Source organism: Aspergillus ochraceoroseus (genome assembly GCF_002846915.1).
Source record: "Aspergillus ochraceoroseus IBT 24754 chromosome Unknown P175scaffold_9, whole genome shotgun sequence".
In the NCBI taxonomy this organism is placed as follows: Eukaryota; Fungi; Ascomycota; class Eurotiomycetes; order Eurotiales; family Aspergillaceae; genus Aspergillus; species Aspergillus ochraceoroseus.
Genome location: NW_024468484.1, coordinates 153855 through 165048, shown reverse-complemented (window position 1 = coordinate 165048; position 11194 = coordinate 153855).

Here is an 11194-nt window from a genome sequence, read left to right as displayed (position 1 = left end):
AGAAAGCCTGGACCTTAAGAATACTTTATTAAAATTTAATTTAAGAAAGAGAATATTATTATAGTATAGTTATATATTTATTTAATTAGATTTTATTCTAATTATCTACCTCTATTTCTATATTTAAGCTATATTACTCCTAATCCTATTATAGCTCTTTAAGCTATATCCTTATCCTGACCTGACCCCTACCTATTATACCTGTATATAGATAGCCTGAATATACACCCTGCTATTAGCTACACCTACTGCCAGCCTGCCCCCCGTGACATACTAGTAATAATAAGGATTATAGATACTATAGCTAGTATAAATATAGAAAGGTTTAGTATAGAAGTCTATAAAAAATTAGTATAATAAATTTATATTATTAGAATAAAAATACTTATAGAAAAAATAATAATAATAGTAAGATAGGCTTTCTTTTATAGGAATATAGCTAGTATAATATTTAATAAAGAATATTTAGAAGGAGCTATAAGATTTATAATATAGTTAGTCTTTATTATAATATTTAAATAATAATAATTTACTTAGAGTAATATATTAGCTTATTAAGAGGGACTTTTTTAAAATATAAATTAGATTAAAAAATATATATATAAAAAAATATTTTTTTAAGATATTTATACTATAATAATATTTTTATTTATTATTAATATATCTAGTAAACTACTTACTACTACTTATTATCTTATTTAAAGTATAATATAATACTATTTATATTCTATTTAATAAAGTATAATTAATAAAAATAATATTATATATATTATTATTATTTCTAATATTAAATAGAAAAAGTAGATTATATTATACTAACTAGGACTAGCTCTTTTTTAATAAGGTACTAAGCTAGATCAGGTATAGTATATACAGCGCGTGGACATACTACTAAGAAGAGGGAAGGTAATTATTATAGTAATTATATAATATATAACTATATACTAAACTATATACTAAGTAATTAAAGATAATTAGGAAAATAGTAATAATTAAGTTACTTATACTATACTAGTAACTTAACTAGGTAATATAAATAATAATATAATAACCCCTAAAGTATTAAGAGGCAAGCACTTTATTTTATTACTTCTAATACCTTCCTATTATCTTCATACTTAATATAGCTTTGCTTCCTTTACTAATACTACCTATACTCAAGCACCTTGCCAGCGAGACACTTACAATCTTAATCTACTACTATCTATTAAAATTAAAAAATTAGAAAAATAAGAAGTTAAAAAAGTTCTTAATTCTTAATAAGTTTATTAAGATTATAATAAATCTAAATTATAATATATTATTAAATAAATTAAATATAATAAGCTAATTAAAGAATCTACTAAATATTTAAAGAATATTTATTAATTAATAAATAATTATTATCTTTATTATTCTAAGAAGCTCTAGCTACTTTCTTTCTAGTTTTAATAAAGTTTAATCCTAAGAAAGGGGGTACTATTATAGTATAAAACTATAATATCTATTTAATTAGATTTTATTCTAATTATCTATTTTTATTCCTATATTTAAACTATATTATTCCTAATCTTATTATAGTTCTTTAAGCTATATCCTATTTATTACCTAGTACTTACTATTCTACTATTCTATCTAGTTAGCTCCTAGTTAATAAATATCTAAATCTAACTCTATACTATTAGGGTGCAGAGTTAGATTTAGATATTTATTAACTAAGAGCTAACTAAATAGAATAGCAGAATAGTAAGTATTAGGTAAGAGATAGGATATAGCTTGAAGAGCTATAATAAGATTAGGAGTAATATAGTTTAAATATAGGAATAGAAATAAATAATTAGAGTAAAATCTAGCTAGATAAATATTATAGCTTTATACTATAATAGTATCCCTCTCCTTAGAATTAAGCTTTATTAAGACTTAGGAAAGGAGTAGCTAGGACTTTTTAAAATAATAAAGGTAATAATTATTTACTAATTAATAAATATTCTTTAGATATTTAACAGGCTCTTTAATTAACTTATTATATTTAATTTATTTAATAATATATTATAATTTAGATTTACTATAATCTTAATAAATTTATTAAAAGTTAAGAACTTTCTTAATTTTCTATTTTTTTAATCCTTTAATTTTAATAAGTAATAATAAATTAGGATATTAATTAAGTAAAAAGTTATTAATAATAAAGTAGAGTAAAAATATATTAAATATAAAATAAATTCTTATATTTTTAGGTAATTTAAATTTATAAGTATATAAGCTAATAATCTTCTTAATATAGTATAATTTAAAATTCTTTTAATTTAATTTTTTCTATAAATAGAATATTTAAATATTATAAGTATCTAGCTAGACTTTTTACCCTATAATATAGTAATATATAGGTTATTTTTAATAATTAATTTATATTTTATAATAGGCTTAAGTAAATAAAATCTTAATATAAATAAACTTATAAATCTTATATATAATATTAGTAAATTTCTTAGTATCTTTCTTAATAAGATAAATAATAAAGTAACTTAACTTAAACTTTAATATTAGGTAGAATTTATAATTAGCTATAAATAGTAATATTCCTATAGATTTAAAGTAAATAAAATTAGTAATAAATTTAATTATTAATAATTATTTAAACTAATTATTTTATAGATATAATATATATACTTATAAATATTATTTTAAGATAATATTAATATATTTAATTTAATTATTAGTCTTAAAATAATAAATAATAGATAATAAATTATAAATTTTTAGATAGAATATTAGATATTTCTAAAAAATAGTAATAAATTAGACTCTATAATCTAATATAATTATTTTAGAAATACTATAAAATTTCTAAATATACTTAAAATATAAGTTAGCTACTTTTTTAATATTAATTATTCTAGTATAGGAAAGGAAGTACTTTATCTTTATTAAATAATTAATTATAACTAGAATAATATTATAATTATTACTTAGTAATAAATATATAATAAAGTCTATACTTATATCTTACTAGGTATATTTAAAAATTAGTAAAGATCTTAGTACTTCTTACTTTATTTCTTAAGAAAAAGTAATCTAGTAATAGAGATAATAGTTCTAGATTTATTAATTTATATACTTATAGATTCTAGGCTAGAAATATTTATATAATATTAATTTATATATTTTAATTTTTCTAGAATATCTAGTAATAGGACTTTTATAATAAAGTTTTAATATTTTAACTTTTATCTTATTATAGTTAGGTATATAGAATTAGTCTTAGTATTTTAAGTATAATCTAATATATTTATAATTAGCTAGTATAATATTAGGATATTTTAGTAAACTATTTTTTAAAATATTTAGAATAGATTAGAATTTCTTATCTTAGGAATAGGCTCTATTAAATAGTAGTTATAATATTAGTAATAAGAAGATTAATTTATTAGTAATAAATTATTTAATAAAATATACTTAATATTAATTATTAATATTTAGTCTTAAATTAGTAATAATCTTAAGTAATAGATTTTTAAATTTTAAAATAATCTAACTTTAATAAAGAAATTATTTATTTCTCTCTTTAAATAAATTTTCTAATTTTTTAATTAGTATATTAGGCTTAATACCTAACTTTCTAAAATAGTAGTATATTTAAAAGTTAAATCTTAATAAAAATTTAGACTAGCAGGCTTATTAATAATTTAGTAACTTAATTAATATAAAATATTCTAGATTCTAGTAATTTATAATAATCTTTATAAGTAATAAAGTCCCTTCTAGTTTAAAATATTATTTTTTAAAGTAATAAATAATAATTAGTAATTCTTTATTATAAATCTTATAATTATATTTTATTATAAAATATTTCTTAGAGAAAAATATAATAGAATATAATATATTTTTATTATTATATTATAATAATACTCTAGTAAATATATAATTAAAGATATTAATTTCTAAAATTATATTTTTTAACTAGTTAAAAAATTTTAATATTAGGGTATTTATAAAAATAGCTTTTAATTATTTAAATATTTCTTAATAAATAAATATCTAGTTAAAGTTAATATCCTTTTTAATTAGGTTAATTAATAGTTTAATAATTTTTAAAAAATTATAAATAAATTAGTAATAAAAGTTTCTAAAATTAATAAAGGCTTAAATATTAATTAGATAGGTTAGTATTTCCTACTTAATAATTATTTTTACTTTATTAAGATCTATTTAAAAACTATTTCTACTTATAATTAATTCTAGAAATTTTATCTTATATATAAAGAATTTATATTTACTAAATTTAGTATAAAATCCTACTACTTATAAATATTCTAATACTTATTAGATATAATAAGTATATTTAATATAAATTTAGCTATAAATTAGAATATTATCTAGATATATAATATAAAAAATATCTAAATAATTATATAAGGCTTTATTAATAAATCTCTAGAATAATACTAGAGCTCTAGTAAGTCTAAATAATATTACTAAAAATTTAAATAAGTCTAATTAAATTTAAAAAGTAATAAAATATTTTTATCCTTTCTTAATCTATAAATTATTAAAAGTAGAAATAATATTAATTTTTAAAAAATATTTTATCTCTTTTAAGTTATTTAGTATTTCTTTTATTAATAATAATAAATAATAATCTTTTATAATAATTATATTTAAGGCTTAATAATCTATATAGAATTATAGGCCTCCTCTAGGTTTCTTTATAAATAAGATAGGGGATATAGTAGAAAAAAAATTAAAATAAATAAAATCTTTTTTTAGATTCTTTTTAATCTATTTTTTTAGAATTTTTAATTTATCTCAGGATATATTATATAGGCTCCTAAAAAATAAAGTTTTTCTAGATAATAATTTAATCTTATAATTATTAAATTAGTAGGGTAGCAGGTACTTAGCCTTTTTTAGTAAGAATATATTATAAAATTTAGTAAACTTAAGGGGTAGTTACTCTTATAGCTTAGATTTAATAATAATAATAGGATTTAGAGTAGCTTTAATATTAGTAATAATAATAATAAATATCTAGTATTTATAGCAGGTATATATAGTATAAGTAGTAATTAAGACTCTAATAATATCTTAGTTCTTTAGAGATTTAAGATAGAAATTAAAATATTAAGAAGAAGCTTTTAATAATATATTATATAATATTAAAATTTTTATAAATTTTAAAAATATATTATAGTATTTCTTATAATAAAGATTTTTAAATAAAATAGTATAATTAATAAATTTAATCTAGAAATTATAAATTTTTAATTAAAGTAAGTTAAAAATAATAAGAAAATATATAAATTAGATTATAAAAAAAATAATATTTTTTTTAGTATAATTATAAATTTTTTAAATTAAATAAATAAAATAAATAATATAATTAAACTTTACTAAAGTATTATTAAATCCTTTTAATAAAATAAAATTTCTTAATAATAATATCTTTAATTAATTATTTATAATTTAATTATAATTTATAAAATATTTATTCTTAGCTCTAGAATTAATTATAGTAAAAGTTAATAGAGTCTTATTAGAAGTTTTTAGGTTAATAAATAAAATTATTAATTTAAATTAGTAACTTTCTTTCTCTACTATTATTCTAGCTATTACAGCCTTTAATAAGTAAAGGAAGTACTAGAAGTATCCCTAATTATAGTTTAGGTTAAAAATACTCTATTTTCTAATTTAGGGAATATAGAATATTTAATAAATAGGATTTTAATTAATAAGAGATATAAGTCTAGTTTAGTAATAAATATAGAGATATAGCTAGTTAGTCTTTAGTTAAGGTGCAGGCAGCTACCTACTAGGTAGTCAGCACTACTATAGTAGTAATATAGGTATTAGATTTAATAATTAAGATAATAAGTAATAGATAAGTCTATTAAGTCTTTAGTAGGAGTAGTAGTAATAACAGGATTAATAGGGACTATAGGAATTTAAGTAGTAAGAATTAGCTTTAAAATAAGTTAGGGAGGCTAGAAATTCTTTATAAATAGGGGTAAGGTAGTACTTATATAATAATAGTAGTAATTTTCTAGATTTTATAAGTAAATTAATAAAGTTATAATATTATAATAAAGCCTTAAATATATTAATATCTCTTAAAGTTCTTAACTAATAGCTTATTTTAAAATTATAAATAAGATATTTTTATTTATATTTCTTTCTAATATAAGATATTAGAATTTAATAAAAAAAATATTAAATTTATAATAAGTTTATTAAAAATAAAATAAATTAATATAAATATTAATTTCTAAATTTAGATTTTTAAAAACTTTCTTTAAAATTTCTAAAATCTTAATATAATTATTTAATTTATAGATTCTATCTTAAATATATAGTAAGATTTAGATATATAAGGTTCCTTTAAGGTAATTAGTTATATAAACTATTTTATTATTTAAAGTTAGAAAATAATTAAGATTTATAATTATTTTTTAGTAAATTTAAGAAGTAAAGTATCTTAAGTTACTTTATTAATTATTAAACTTATTAGGGTTAGAAAGTTATTTAAAAATTTAAATAATAAGAATAAATATAGTAAGAGTAGTAATAATAATAAAGAGAATAATAATATTAATATTTTTTTTAAAAAAAAATAATAATTAAGAAAGTATATTATTTTAAGTAAGTATTTTAAATAACTCTTATTAAATTTCTTTAACTTATATTTTCTAGTACTTAATCATACTATCTTTCTATTAAATATAATTAAGAAGGTTAGTAATAGTAGAATATAAGATAAATAATTTATAAAATTCTTTTATAATAGTAATAAAGAACTAGTATATTTTAGTAATATATTATCTTAATTTATTAGGAGTATTATATAAGAGGGTTTCTATACCTTTAAGTAGTATAGATAGTAAGGCAGGCATAATAGTAATAATTAACTCCTAATAGAGAGGAGCTATATAATATTAGGGGATAAAATTAGATTTAGATATTTATTAATTAGGAGCTAATTAAATAGAATAGTAGAATAATAGGTATCAGGTAATAGATAGAATATAACTTAAAGAGCTATAATAGGATTAAGGATAATATAGCTTAAATATAGGAATAAGGGTGGACAGTCAAGGCAGAATCTAACTAGATAGGTACTACAGCTTCACGCCGTGACACTTTATTAAAATATTATTAACTCTTCTTAATAAGATAGAATTCCTTAATAATAATATTTCTAGTTAATTATTTATAATTTAATTATAATTTATAAAATATTTACTCTTAACTCTAGAATTAATTATAGTAAAAATTAATAAAATTTTATTAAAAATTTCTAGATTAATAAGTAAAATTATTAATTTAAATTAGTAATTTTTCTTCTTTACTATTATTTTAATTATTATAACTTTTAATAAATAAAGAAAGTACTAGGAGTATCCTTAATTATAATTTAAGTTAGGGATACTCTATTTTCTAATTTAAGAGATAGAGAGTATTTAGTAGGTAAGATTCTAGTTAATAGAGGGTATAAGTCTAGTTTAGTAATAAATATAGAGATATAACTAGTTAGTCTTTAGTTAGGATATAAATAATTACTTACTAGATAATTAGTACTACTATAATAGTAATATAGGTATTAGGTTTAATAATTAAGGTAGTAAGTAGTAAATAGGTCTATTAGATCTTTAGTAGGAGTAATAATAATAATAAGATTAATAAAGCCTACAGGAATTTAAATAGTAGAAATTAGCTTTAAGATAAGTTAAGAAGGCTAGGAATTTTTTATAAATAGGAATAGAATAATACTTATATAATAATAATAGTAGTTTTCTAAATTTTATAAATAATTAATAAAGATATAATAATCTTATAATAAGATCTTAAAATATATTAATAATTCTTAAAATTCTTAGCTAATAACTTATTCTAGAATTATAGATAAGATGTCATGGCGTAGCCATGTACCTATCTAGTTAGATTCTGCCCTGACTATCTACCTCTATTTCTATATTTAAGCTATATTATTCCTAATCCTGTTATAGCTCTTTAAACTATATTCTTATCCTAACCTAATCTTTATTTATTATACTTATATATAGATAGCCTAAATATATATCTTATTATTAGCTATATTTATTACTTACCTACTTTTTATAATATTATATAACTTCTACTCTAGGTATAATTATTATTAGTATATTAAAATAATCTAAACTATTCCTAATTATAGACTTAGTTAAGAAATTTATAAGTTATATTATTAATAATTTTATTATCTAGATTATTTATCTTAGATCTTATAATAAATATATTAATTTTCTAGAGAAAGAAATTCATGCCCTCTAAAATTAAATTAATAAAGCTAGTTTAAAGCTAGTTAAGAAAAAGAGAATAGTACTATATTAGAAAGAAGAACTAGAAGTAATTTAATAAAAGTTAATTAAATTTAAGTATATATTTATTATATTATAAGTTATTATTACCTTTATTATACTTATTTTTATTACTATTCCTGCCCTTATTAAATATACCCCCCTTATTAAAGTTATAGTAACTAATATAATAGGAATATTTATACCTATTTTTACTAGCCTTCTTTCTAATACTTATCTTAGTAAAAAATTCCCTAACTTATAAAAATTTAATAATACTTATTTTAATCTCTACTATTTTATATAATAAATCTATAATAAAATAAATACTAACTTAGACTATTTTCTAGCTATTAAAGCCTAATTAACTTATATAGTAAGATATCTAATTAAAAAGGCTTATAAATTAATCCTATTTAAAATAAGATTTAATATTTTCTAGTTCCTAGATTATTCTAACTTATTTAACTATTTAGAAATAATATTTAAAAATCTTAATTAAATTTAAAATATTTAGAATTATCTCTATAATTAGAAATAAAGAAACTTAGATTTTAATACTTATTTTATAAAATTTTATTATCTTACTTTAAAAAGAGAAATATTTAATAATTTTTTAATATTCTTCCTAATTTAAAATATTTTAATTAAATTTTAAAATATATTATTTTATAATTCTATCTTATTTTAAAATTTTTAAAAATATATTAACTATCTCTAGTTACTAGAAAATTACTACTACTAATACTAGCTATAAATATTCTATTCTTACTTAATATCTAGTTTCTACTATCCTAGCCTAGTAATACTAAGGAATCTCTCTAGTTCTATCTTACTTAATTACTTAGTTATACCCCCTATATCTAGAAAAGATTTAGATATTATAAATCTGTCTTATATTTATTATATATTATATTTCTCTAGAGAAAAATAATATAAGTATAAGAAATATTTTTATTATAAAGATAAAATATATTATATAAAGAATTATTTTTTACCTAATTAATATCTTATATAAATTTAAGAATAGATAAATATACTAGTATATTATTCTAGTCTAATCCTTATTATAATATTACCTACTCTCTATACTATAGCTTAGAATAACTATTTTACTACTTTAAAGAAATCTAACTAATTATACTCCTCTAATATCCTACCTAACTTAGAAAATAGAGTTTGCCTAACTATAATTACTATCTAGTACTAAAATATATATAGAAGCCCTTATTACTAGATATATTACTTTATTTATTTTATACTATTATTAAATTAACTAACTTTTCTAATTCTTATTATATACATGCTAATCTAATAATATAGTAAGTATAATTATATTAAGAAAACTTAAAAATACTAATTTATATTATAATTAATTCTAGAATTAAAGAAGTTAACTTTATAAATTACTAATAAATAAAAATATATAAACTAAAAATTATTTTATTTCTTTATTTAATATTTTTATCTAACTTTTATAATAAAAAGATAGAAGAAAATATAATAACTTATTATATAAAGACTAACTTATTATTAAATAATTATTATAATTAAAAATCTATTTTCTATATTACTTATTTCTCCTACTACTTAATTATTCTAAGACTAGCCTAGCTTACTATATATAACCTAAAGATATATTTCTTTAACTAAATAATTATATTTAATAGCTAATATTACTATAAATATTATAATATACTTCTTAAGTTTATAAAAATAAAAGCCTTAATAAATATTTCTTAAAAGAATTAATCTAAATAACTAAATTAATAAGAAAAATTACTAAAGTTAAAACTTCTTATATTTATAAAAATATACTAAATATTTCTAAAAGTACTAGCTATATATACCTGCTATTTAATATAGAAACTATACTAAACTTTATTAAATAAAGTTAATAAAAAACTAAAATATAAAGATATTAATTTTAAATTATTATTTATACTTTCTCTAGAATTATAAGATTTTTAAGATATATTTAATCTTTAAGAAGTAAAGAAGCTACTACTATATTAATTATATAATTATAATATTAAGATTTAAGAAAAAAAATAGTCTTTATTTAATAAATTATACTTAATATTATAAGTATAATTAATTACTTTAAAGAAATAATTAAAAAAAATTTAAAAAAAAATTTTATATATCCTAGCTTATTTCTAGCTATTTTTTTTATCTTATTTATTAATAAATCTAGAAATAACCTCTATTTATATATAAATTATTAAGAACTAAATATTATATTAATTAAGAATTATTACTTATTACTCCTAATTAAAAAAATTTTAAATAACTTATAAAGAATATAATACTTTTCTAAAATTAATTTAATAGCTATCTTTAATAATATCTATATTAAGAAGGGATTAGAGTACCTAATTACTTTTTAAATCTATTTTAAATTATATAAGTCTCTAATTATACTATTTAACTTAATTAATACTCTAATTATTTTCTAATATTTTATAAATAATATTTTATAATAATATATAAATATATTTTATAATATATTTTTAAATAATATTTTAATTTATAATTATATAAGAAAAAAATATACTAAATATTTAAAATAAATATTATAAATCTTAAGAAATAATAACCTATATATAAAAATATTTAAGTATAAATTTTATTAGCTAGAAATTAAGTTTTTAAATATTATTATTAGAAAAAAAGGTACCTATATAAATTTTAAAAAAATTAAGATTATAGTAAATTAAAAGTTACTTAAAATAGTTACTAATATTAAGAATTTTATAAGATTTACTAGATTCTACTAATACTTTATTAAAGAATTCTTATAGATTTTCATGCCTATTATTATTTTAAAGAAGAAAGAAATCTTATTTTTATAAATTTTAATTTATTAGATTATTTTTAAAATA